Source organism: Sarcophilus harrisii, chromosome 3 (assembly GCF_902635505.1).
Source record: "Sarcophilus harrisii chromosome 3, mSarHar1.11, whole genome shotgun sequence".
NCBI classification, from domain to species: Eukaryota; Metazoa; Chordata; class Mammalia; order Dasyuromorphia; family Dasyuridae; genus Sarcophilus; species Sarcophilus harrisii.
Window position 1 is genome coordinate 480,385,492 of NC_045428.1, and position 13,199 is coordinate 480,398,690.

A 13,199-nucleotide genomic window follows, 5' to 3' on the forward strand; every position below is an offset into this window, starting at 1 on the left:
ATGATGACCAGTTCTGATGGACCAGGCCATCCTCAGCAACAAGATCAACCAAATCATTTCCAATGGAGCAGTAATGAACTGAACCAGCTATGCCCAGAAAAAGAACTCTGGGAGATGACTAAACACCATTACATTGAATTCCCAATTCCTATATTTATGCCCACATGCATTTTTGATTTCCTTCACAAGCTAGTGGTACAATATTTCAGAGTCTGATTATTTTTGTACAGCAAAATAACGTTTTGGTCATGTATACTTATTGTGTATCTAATTTATATTTTAATGTACTTAACATCTACTGGTCATCCTGCCATCTGGGGGAGGGGTTGGGGGGGGTAAGAGCTGAAAAAATGGAACAAGAGGTTTGGCAATTGTTAATGCTGTAAAATTACCCATGCATATATCCTGTAAATAAAAGGCTATTAAATTTAAAAAAAATAAAATAAAATATTACAATTATGATAATTTTCTGCCTTCTTCTTGTCTTTCTTCCCTCCCCCAATACCTGGTATTAAAAGAAAGAAAGAAAGAAACAAAAAGCAAAAAAACCCAGACCTTTGGGATTATATACATAGAGGAAGGTAAATGTGAGAATGCTGATGCAAGTATCAGATACTACTGATCAGTCCATTGGACTCTTTAGGTAATGGGCTGCCCTGTTAAATCATACCCTTTTTGTGCAAAATTTCAAGCTCTACTCGACTAGTCAAGTCTTTCCATTTGAATTATAAACACTGTGGTTATGAAATTCTGCTTTCTTTCCCTTTTCTAACATTCAGGAAAAAAAAAAAACTATTCTCTTGCATGAAAATTTATAATTATAACAAATAATTATAGTTTTCTCTTAAGATCCCATCTTTATCTTGATATTCCACTCTTTTGAAGAAATCAGACTAGATGACATAAATTTCAATATGTCCATTCCTCCTTTCCCCATCACTATGGGAAAAACATCTACTGTATCTAAATTGCCTTAAACATTAATGCATCAATATTAAGCATTAAGTATCTGGTTTCATACATGTTCGTATATGGGTACTTCCTTCATCAAAGCAATCTACAAGCTCACCATGACTAAGTTTATGGTTTTTGAGTGTTGTCATGATAGAAATCCATGACCTTCTATGAGATAGTGATTGCAGCTTGCTTTTATTCTGTTGCCCATGTTGTAACAATTGCCTTTTGCTGAAACCTCAAAAGATATCTTGGGGTTTACAAACTAGGATTGTGCCTTTAATCCAAATAACTTCTTGCTCTCATTGATTGATCAAGAGTAGTTGGTTGTTGACTAGGCTAAGTTCCAATTGGGCATCAATATAATAAAGCATTTTTTGTGTTTGTTTGTTTTTCCCCTCTCCCATTGGCCTGAGGCAATTGGGGTTAACTGACTTACCCAGGGCTACACAGCTAGGAAGTGTTCAGTTTCTGAGGCCAAATTTGAATTCTGGTCCTCCTGACTCCAGGGCTGGTGCTCTATCCACTGCACTACCTAGCTGCTCTGAGTTTTCTGTTTCTTTTTTTATATAGGTCCCAACCAGCCACATTCAACCAGCTATCTAAGGAAACACTTGGATTAAAGTTTGACTTTTAAACTTTCATTCTCCTGTGATTGCTTTTGGTGTTTTACTCCAATCTTTTACTTAAATTATGATTCAAAATGTCTTTTAATTTCTTTTCATATGTGTCTTCTTCATCAGAATTCTTTATGTAGATATGGGTTACTAAATACACAATAATCATTAGTCTCCAAGCCCCAGAATTTTAATCTCTTCAAACTTTCAAGGTACTGCAATGTAAAATCATTTTCTATATCTATCACTCAGTGTCACCAGAAACTACTTCAGTGGACCATATTTACCCTCTGATCAAAACCTATTCCTATACCAAAGTTAATTCTACTTTATTTGTTGATTGTCTTTGTTTTCCTAAACTTCAACCTTCACCTAATTTCTCTCCTGCATCCTTTCTCTTGCCTACTGTAAAATCCTTTTACTCTTGCTTTGGCAGTCTAACTCAAAATCACAACATTCTGTAAAGCAATAGACAAGACACATGAGCTGATAAAAACAATATTCCTTTTAAAGCCTAATTAAAGTGTACTGACCAGGTCAGTAATGATGGCAGCAGTATTAGATAAGATCTATATATTTCTTTAAATCAGAGCTCAAATTTCTTATCCAACATGCTTTCCCAAATTAATTATATCTATTCTCCATCATGCAATCATCTTCCCAGTTGCCTATTGCTTTACATTTATTGTTTTATGACATGGGAGTATGTGACCTACATTTTCTTCTTTTTTTAGTTAATAATAGTTCCTATGTATAAAGTTTCCAAAGAGTTTAGATAAATTCAGAAATGAATAGGTCTTCATGGGTCATGTAGTTCAATGCCTTCACTTTTAAAATTGAGGAAACTGAAGCAAAAAATAGCAAAGCAGGAAATGGAATGCATGTCCTCTAATCCCCAAACCACAATTCTTTGTAACATTCTGTACCATTTTCTCTGTACCATTCTGCCTGACAGATTAACTTGTTTGAACAACCCTGTGAGGGTATCATTTTACAGCTATATATGAACTCAAGCCCAGCAAGCTTAATTAACTCATGGACTTACATGTCTGACAAGTATCTGAGGTGGAATTTGAATCCAGATTAGAAAATCTGACTCTGGAGCTACATGACATGCATTCAAATCTTACCTCTGATGTGTATTACCTATATGGAATGGGCAAATTACTTAGTTTCCCTTAAACTCAGGCTCCTCATCTCTAAAATAAGAACATTGGACTGGATGGTCTCAGGTCCTTCCAGCTTAAAAATTATTCATTTTGTGATTTCAATTCAAGTCCTGCCTTAATTAGCTCTCAGATGATGTTATATATGACCTCTCTTAAAGAAAATCAGTCAAATTTGCAGTTAAATAATTTTTTTAGAATCTAGAATAAGACCTTTCTCACTATTTGTTAATTCCATTTGATTTGAAATGTTATTTCCCATCAAAACATTCAGGAATATCTATAACATCCCAATGGGTTATTCAAGTGACATTCTTTTGCTAAGATTGAATTTTAGGACTGGAACAAAGAAAACTCCCAATTTCTCTAGCACTTTAGCCAAAATGCCACCTTTTGTAATATTAACTGGATATACCCAGACAGCTGCAATGATGTTATCACACATTTTTGTCTGGACAGGGCTGATATTTTAAGGCATTAATCATTAGACATCTTCATGTACCTGTGATTACACCAAAGCAACTCTAGTTATATTACTGCTAACAACAGGTCACAATGAGTACCCACATATGATTTAAAAAATGATGTCATTTCTCATTAAAATGAAACTTTCATCAGAGCAGGAAATCTTCTGTGATTTTATTAGAAGAAATAACCCTTCAACTCTTCTTGGCCTCATGAGCAGTTGATTTTCTAATAAAGGAAACTGCCTAAAGAAATAAGCTGGTGGGTCCACTTTTAGTTTACATCGTTGAGAGCAATAATCAACAGTGGTTCCTTTGTTCAGGAACTTGTTCAGAGGTAGTCACAGTAAATAAAAAAATAAAAGAAGTCTTTTAACTATATCTGCCATGAATATCATTTTCTGGATAGAAGTACTCAACAATCATGTTAATTAAATTATCCAATATAGTAGTTTAAAGACATTTTCTTCAAGATAATTCATGTTTGTATAACTAAAATGGTTTATGTAAAACGGAGTCCTTTATCATTCTTTATTATGTGGTTAAGAATAATATATTGACAAGTACTGATTTAATATATGCTCTTTCCTGGAAAAAAGACAACTCAGATACATATTCTTTTATGTCTCGGTACCTATGTTTGTAGGACAAAGCAAACAAGATAATTCATTTTTTTCTTTCTTTCCTTTTATATCATTTGATCTTTTAAAAATAAGACATACAAAATAATACTTGGGGAATATCTACCTGCCAAAACAAGCTCAGGGATAATATGAACACAATTACAAAACACTTTTCAACCAGATAAAGTCAGAACTAAACAGTTGGAACAATATAAATTGGTCATAGATAGGTTCAACTAATATAATAAAAATGACAATTCCACCTAAATTGGCTGCTTCTTCAGTGTCATACCAATCAAACTGCCAAAATATTATTTTATAGCGCTAGAAAAATAATAACAAAATTCATCTGGAACAACAAAAGGTCAAGAATATCAAAGGACTTAATAGAAAAAAAATACAAAAGATGGTGGCTTGGCAGTAACATACATAAAACTACATCATAAAGCAGCAGCTGTCAATAAAACCATTTGGTACTGGCTAAGAAATAGTGGTGGATCAGTGGAATAAGTGAAATACACATGATACAATAATCAATGCCTATAGTAATCTAATATTCAGTAAACCTTCCAAACTCCAGCTTCTGAGATAAGAACTCACCTTTTGGCAAAAATTGCTGGAAAACAATATGCCAGAAACTTGGCATAGAACTACATCTCATATCCCATAAGAAAATAAGGTCAAAATGGGTACATGATTCGGGTATAAAGAATGGTGTCATAAGCAAATTAGGAGAGCAAAGGATAATTTGCTTATCAGATCTTTGGAGAAGAGAAGAATTTATGACCAAAGGAAAAGTGGAGAACATTATAAAATACAAAATGGACAAGTTTGATTATATTAAGTTTTGCTTTTGCATAAATAAAAACAACAGAAACAAGACAAATAGGGAAGTACAAAGCTGGCAAAAACATTTTTATAAACAGTTTTTCTGATAAAGGTCTCATCTCTAAAATATATAAAAACTGTGTCAAATTTATAAGAATATAAGTCATTATTCAATAAATTGTCAAATGATACAAATAGATAACTTTCAGATGACAAAATAAAAACCATCTATTGTCATATGAAAAAATATTCTACATCATTATTGATTAGAGAAATACAATTCTGAGGTGCTACCTCACACCTCTCAAATTAGCTAAGATGAAAGGAAAAGATAATAATGTTGGAGGAGATTTGAGAAAACTGGGACACTAATGCATTGTTGGTAGAATTGTGAAATGAGCCAACCATTCTGCAGAACAATTTAGAACAATGCCCAAAGAGCTATAAAATGGTGCATATCCTTTGACCTCGCAGTGCCATTATTGGGAGGGACCACAGGTGCAAAAATGTTTGTAACAGCCCTTTTTGTGGTAGCAAAGAACTGGAAAAATGAGTAGATACCCATCAATTGGGGAATGGCTGAACAAGTTGTGGTATATGAAGGTAGTGGAATATTATTGTTTTATAAAAATGATGAACAAGCTGACTTTAGAAAGGACTAGAAAGATTTACATGAAGTCATGCTGAGAAAACAAGCAGAACCAGGAATATATACACAGTAACAGCAAGAATGTGAGATGATCAACTATGCTTGGTTCTTCTCAATGGTTCAGTGCTCCAAATCATTTCCAATAGATTTTGAATAGAAAATGCCATCTGTATCCAGAAAAAGAACTATAGAGATTGAATGCAAATCAACACATGCTATGTTTACTTCTCTTTTCTGTATTTTTTCCCCTCTCCCATGGTTTTTCCCATTTGTTTTGATTTTTCTCTTACAACATGATTCATAAAGCAATGTGCATAAAATAAATAATTTTAAAAGAAAAAATAGATTAAAAATAAGACATATGAGCATGTGTTTTTCCAAAGAAAATGGTGCAACTGAAAAGAGGAGTAAAGAAAATGTTTTGATTTAATTTGAGAGGAGACTTAAAAGTTGTTTCCAGAGCTTGTTTTCTAGTCCAAAACTATTTGCTGAATCTTATCTTGAGACCTAATCCAACTAAGCCATTTGAGATAATCTAAATCTTTGATGGGTAAGGAGTAAGCTCTAAATTATATTCTTAGACAAATTATTGTCATGAAAAACTTGTTCTCTTTTTGTATACTGCAGTTCACTCTGGTTTTGTGTGCATAAGGGAAGAGAATTGAAGAGCTAATATGCATTAATTGACTACCATGTGCCAGACATTGTTCTAGGTTTTATATTGCCAAATTATATGTATTAATATCTAACATGTATAGATTAAATTTATGTCTATTATATACAATTAGAATAAAATTAAGATCTCTGTATTCCTCAGATAATCCTTTTTTTTTTTTAAACTTTCTACCCATTTTCTTCCCTACAAATTACAAACAATTGGCAGGTATTTCAGTTCTTTGTATTACATAGTTAGGATCTTAGCATCAGAGATTGATTGATGAAAAAGAACTTATCTGTTTTTTCCTCCAACTCCTTAGTTATAGATGAGGAACATGAGACTCAGAGATGTGGTAATTTTCCCAGGGCCACATGAGTCTTTTAACTCAGGTTCTAAATGCATTGACTTTTCAGGGTTCCAGGTGTCAACCACAATTCCTTGCCTTTAAATATTTTTTTTTGTTTTGTTTTCTAGATAAGTCAAATTGAACAAAATTTTTCTTGGGCAATTGACTCATCAATAGTAAGAATGATAATTGGTGCTGGTCACAGAGTTAACTGTTAATGCAGTTAGATGTCCAGGCTAAGGATTAGGGGAAAGGTAAATTTGGATGTGGAAATTCTCAGCTTTTATTATCAGCTTCTTCGTTGTGATAGGTGTGTAGAGTTGACAGTGTAAGGCATCTTTGTTGAAACTGCTAGTATATAGTCTTCATTTGTTTGCATGTCTAAGTAGAATTCTAATTGTGGGTTCATATTACATACAAAATTCCTCAGTTTCAAAGACTAATGAAGGCTTAGTTACAGCAAGAAGTGTTTCAACACTGGTTGACCCAGTACAATACAGGAATGTATTGCTAGATACCCCATAAATTGCTATAAAAGTTCCCTAATGCCTATTAAATACAATCTGAACTCTTCATCTGCCGTTTAAGGTCATTATGATGAATACAAAGGTTATTATTATGTTCTGAGAAGGTTTAAGTCTCTCAAATGTTTAGAAACCTAGATGTATGAATTCTGAAGAGAAAAATATAAAGATTTTTTAATAGTTTTAACTGTTCTTTCAACTCCACAGCCCTCCTAAAAGAAAGAAATGGAAATGTGTTACTGTTATTTTTACTAAGAAATCTTATTCTCATCCTCATTCCCTTCTGATTCTATTGTCATACAAAGATATGGCTTTTCTCATACCTCCTTTGGAAACTTAGAGACAATTTTTTTTCAGTCTGGTTTCTCCAGGAACTATTCTCCAGTCAAACAGCCTTCTGTGCTATACTACCAACATTAAGTACTAATGCTACTTGATCACTAGCTTTTTGAAAGCTCTATAACCTTACTTTTTCTCAGATATTCAGACTCTTACAACTTCCATCCTGATCATTTTCTGCCCTCTCTTCTTAAGTAACTCAATCCTCATGCTCTCTCTCTGTTTCTTGATTTATAAATTCTGTCTCCCTTTGCCCTTCCACTTTCCTTCCTTAGGAAGTATGTATTAAAAGCTTATTTCCTAGCACATATGTGAATGTACATTAGTAAAGAAGAAAGGGAACATAAATAAAGTAAAACAAAACAAAACAAAACAAAAGAAAAACCTTCAGTCTGAGCCCTGTTTTACCACTTGCGATCTGTGAGGTGCTGGACAAGCCATACAATCTGCTATAGCCTCAATTTCCTATCAGCAAAATGAGGCTAATATTTTACACTTACCAGAACTACAGAGTAGTTGAGGTGTAAGGTCCTTAAGAACAATAGAATATTATGTAATTGTTGGAGCATATGAGTGCTCACAGTAGGCTAACATCTCTGATATAAGAGCTTGTTGATCCGTTTTCAAGGCTGCTCTTCCATCTTCGGTGTCCCACCTCCATCAAGTCTCACCTGTGGTGCCACAATACTCTAGTTGGAGTAAAGCCATTCCCCAAGAAAACCTTGGCAGACAAACTAAATCAGGTTAAGGATAACCACAGTCTTTTTTAAAGATTTCTTTTTTATTTTCAAACATATGTATAGATAGTTTTCAAGATTCACCTCTGCAAAACCTGGTGTTCCAAAATTTTTTCCATCCCTTCTGCCTACCCCCTCCCCTAGATGGCAAATAATCCAATATATGTTAAACACGTGCAATCTTCTATACATATTTCCACAATTATCATATTACACAGGAAAAATCAGATCAAAAAGGGAAAAAATGAGAAAGAAAACAAAATGCAAGCCAATAACAAAAAAGATGAAAATGCTATACTGTGATCTACACTCAGTCCCCATAGTTTGTTCATTCTCTCTCTCTCTCTCTCTCTCTCTCTCTCTCTCTCTCTCTCTCTCTTTATTTCTCTCTCTCTCTCTCTTTCTTTCTCTCTCTCACCAGTCTCTTGGACTTGGCCTAAATCTAGCTTGTCTTTGAAAAGAGTCACATTCATCAGAAATTATTATTGTATAATCTAGCTGTTGTTACAGTGATCTCCCGGTTCTGCTTGTTTCATTTAGCTTCAGTTCATATAAGTCTCTCCAGTTCTCTCTAAAATCAACCTGCTGATCGTTTCTTACAGAATAATAATATTCCATAATATTCATATACTACAAGTTATTCAGCCATTCTCCAGTTGATGGGCATCCACTCAGTTTCCAGTTTCTTGCCACTACAAAAAGGGCTGCCACAAATATTTTTGCACATGTGGCTCCCTTTTCCTCATTTAAAATCTCTTTGGGATATAGGCCAAGTGTTTCTATTGAGTTTATATATTTTATTATTATTATTATTATAGCTTTTTTATTTATAAGATATATGCATTGGTAATTTTTCAGCATTAACCCTTGCAAAACCTTCTATAACCACAGCCTTAAATCCAATTCACAAGCAAATTAAGACATCACATTTCACATCTTGAGGTCATTGATCTTAGAAAATAAAGGAAAAAGAACAATGTATATATTAATTGTTATCTACAGAAAGCAGAGATGACTCTAATATTAGCATCACAAGAGGTTTTTTAATATTTATGCAATGGAACATGCATAGGGCAAATTGGGGGGATTGAAAGAAGCATGGAATTGTAGACCAAACTGCACTTGACTTTAGAAATTACCTGGTCTGGATTCCAAGTGTAAGAGAGATCATTGACTTACTGGATCAATTATTTCACCCTTTGAAAGGAACTATCAGGTTCCTTAATGTATTGAGAAAGTCTCAATCAACCAATAAAATAATTTAAATTAAATGTGAAAAATTCTTAAAAATCAATGAATGTAATATTGTCTGGAATTCTGTAATGTTCGGGTTAGCTTTCTGGAGGATCTCAGGACCAGACTTGATCTTAGGGGAGGAGTGCAGGAAGCAGGAGAGCCACCAGGAGGATGGTCAAAGATGGAATGTCTCATTTCCAGTCCTCTTAGCCTTTAAATACCTTGGTATGATTACATCATTACAGCACACTCTTCATGTGTCAACTAAGGAATCATTACATCATCATGCTAAATACCAAGTATATGTACATTAAAGAACCAAAATCTCATCAATCCACTGAGTTAACACCTTGTTGTAAGTATCCCTATTTCAAATACACTTCTCCAGACTTCTGGCCCTCTACAGAATTCTATTCCAATTGGTTGAGGGACTTGTTATAACCTGTGAGTCTTCTTTAAAGTATCAGATTAGTTCAGTACCCAGTACCCTATGAAGTAAAAGCTCCCAGTTAAGTCCCTGATAAAGAATAGCTAAAGGAAGCAGGGGGAAGAGGAAAGCATCTTGACTTTTAGCCTCAGGTTCCTTCCTCTATTTTTTGACTGTGGAATATCTTTTAAATTGATGCATCAGGAGAATATTGGACTTGCCATTCCACCCACCCCAAGAGGGTATTTTCCTGAGAAAGTAGCAATTATTGGCAGCATTTGTAAATTGGGAGTCAAGAATAGGTTGGGTAACAATTATTCTTTTCTCCCCAACTCCTGCCCTAATACTTGGAGAATCCAGCATACATACTGATTATCCCTTAAATACCAAGCCATTCTGTTTATTAGTCTACTCACCTTCCATGTGCTACTCCTTCACCCCTATTAGCCACACACTAAAATGGCCAAGCCCTCAATCTTGTCAACATTCATAATTGTACCACCTCCATGTTCAATAATTCTGAAATAATTCCCTTATCTGACTACAATCTATTGACTTTTCACCCATTTCTCTTCCCTTCACTTATAAAACTTCTACTGTTATGATTCAAACCAGTTCCAATTGTTCTGTGATAAAGAGAGTTATCTACACACAGAGAGAGGACCATGCGAACTGAGTGTGGACCACAACATAGCATTTTCACTCTTTTTATTGTTTGCTTGCATTTCATTTTGCTTCTCTTTTTTTCATGCATCATGATAATTGTGTAAATATGTATGCATATATTGGATTTAACATGTATTTCTACCATGTTTAACATATATTGGACTACTTGCCATCTAGGAAAGGGCATGTGGGAAAAGGGGGAAAATCGAAACACAAGGTTTTGCAAGGACTAATGTTGAAGAATTTTCCATGCATATGTTTTGAAAAATAAAAAGCTTTAATTAAAAAAAATACCTCTGCTCTTCAACTACACTGTATATATCTTTTAATCTTTTGAATGTTCAACTCTCTCCCAGGCTATCTGTCTTATACTAAACTATTTTCCTCTTTTTTTCTCATCTTGACCATTAACCAATTCAATTCTTCAATGTTTTTGTTTTCTTGAATCCCCATCTCTTTTACATTGCCAGTTATGCCTAGCCAAAGCTCAGCCTTGCATAACAACCAACTTCACTTCTGTGCCTACATGTATGTGCAACTAAACAAAGGTGGAGAAAATCACATAACTTTTAACTGAGTACACTACAAATTTATATTACTTTTTAAATACATGTCACAATAGTTTTCAACATTCATTTTTGTAAGATTTGGGGTTTTTCTTGCTCCCTTCCTTATCTCCCCCCACCCCAAGACAGCAAGCAATCTGATAGAGGTTAAATATGTACAATTCTTTAAAATATATCTATCTCCATTATAAAATTTTATATTATGTAACTCCAACTGGGCCATCACTGCTGCTGGGCAATCTTAGACATCCCTTGTCAATTCACTATCACATTCTACACAAAGGTACTTCTAAATTTTTCATCCCCTCTCAAATATTTCTTAGCTTCTTTTGCCCTCATTCTCTCAATAGGAAATTTTGCTTTTCATTTTAGAAAAACTCATTATCCATCTCCCCTTCCCTTTGTCTCCATTTTGCCACTCTCTTCTCCTTAATCCTGTCTTACATGATAAAGTAAAATTTCTCCTTAGTAAAGCTAATCCTTCACTTTGTCCTACTGATCCCATCCCACCCCATCTCCTCCAACAGATGGGCCCTTCAGTCATTCCCATACTTTCATTTTTTTTCTTCTCTCCTTCTCCTGGTTCATTTTCTACTACCTACAAACATAACCTTATGAGTCCTATCCTGAAAACAAAGCAGAACACTTTACTTGATCTTTCCATCCCTGCTGTCATCCTATTCCATTCCTGTCCTTTGTAGCTGAAGTCCTCAAAAAGACTTTCTACAAAAGATACCTCCACCTTCTTTCTTCTCTCTCTCTTCTTAAATCTTTTCATTCTGGCATCCAAAGGAGTATGTTCTTCCTCCTCTGCTCCAACTACTGATCTTATGAATTTCCGTTAAGTCCTAATTAAAATCCCTCTTAATTATGGGGGACTTTCCTAACCCCTCTTAATTCAAGTAACCTCCCTCGTTTAATGATTTCCTATTTATCCTGTATGTAGTTTTTTTGTATTTGTTTGCCTGTTGTCTCTCCCATCAATTGGTAAGCTCTTTGAAGACAAAGATGGTCTTTCCAATCTTTTTGTGTCTGACACAGTAGGAGATTAACAACTTGAAAAACAACTTCTAGACTTCATAGGTGAATAGCTGTATCAGGCTTAAGAGAAATTTTTGAAACTCACTAAAAAGAAAAAAAAGCATTTTCAAGGGCTATGTTACCCCATTGCATGAATGAGCTTTTCTAAACCTCAGCCCCTGTTTCCCTGAACTCTGTATGCATTAGTGAGAGAATGTATAGCAAAATATTGAGACTATTAAAAAAATTATAATAGCTTTCCCAAAAATTCAGTCAAGCCTACTAAATGATATCTCTAACAATCATGGGTTGAAATACAGCAGTGGGAGCTTATAACATATATTTATAAGGAGAGACAATCCCAAATTTATTAAGGTTACAACTACAACCCTTACAGGATATATGGGCACATTTTAAGGATCCAATTTGTTAAGACAAAAAGAAATTGGGATAGTGGCACCAAAGTATGTACTGCACCATCAAAGACATTTTGGTAGGAGCAATGATGTTTTGCTTTAAGTAACATTGGTCTCAATAAACAGCAGATGTATAGTTTTTATATTATCAAATACAATAAAAAATTTACTCCCAAACCATACCCAACTTCTTAATAAAAAACAAAATATTTTTTCATCTATATGTCCTTCCTACTGCAAACAAAAAGAGATCAGTTATGGATACAAAAAAGTCTAAATTCAAGTCTCAATCCTAATACTGAGTGATATTATATGTTGTAATCTTTCTCAGCTTTCCCCCTCATCTATAAATTTAGAATGATACACATTCTATCTCATGTTATTATTGTACAGCTCAGATCAGAAAGTTTATGTGTGGAGTGCCTTATAAATCTTAAAGTGGAATATCAATGTGAGGGGTTACTAATGTTCAAACATATCCCTTGGGTCAATGACTAATCGACCACCTTTGAAATTTTTGCAGGTAAATTCAAGAATTGTCAGTGGTGCTGCCAAAAGCTAATTCATAGACATTCTAAATTGGGAAAATAAGTTTCTTATGGGATACTTCTCCAGGGAAAAAGTTCCTGAATCAAAGACAAAAGCATCATGATCAAGAAATATAAAATAACACAAATGATGAATCTAGGGAATTTTTCTTATAGCTCTAACCATGGAGTTGTAACTATTAACTATTAATAATCAGCCCTTTTATGCATCTCCTGAATTGAACTTGATTTATTTCATGTACTTTTTTTTTCTTTTATGTGCAAAGGGGGGGCAATTTGTATGGAACATCAAATATACTGTCAGACTCAGTTTATTAAATTTTCTCAATATTTTTGTTTTCTTTTTTTAAAAAAAAGTATTTGTTACAAGGGATATAATATTGGGGAGGAGATAGGATAAGAACATATGCAGAAA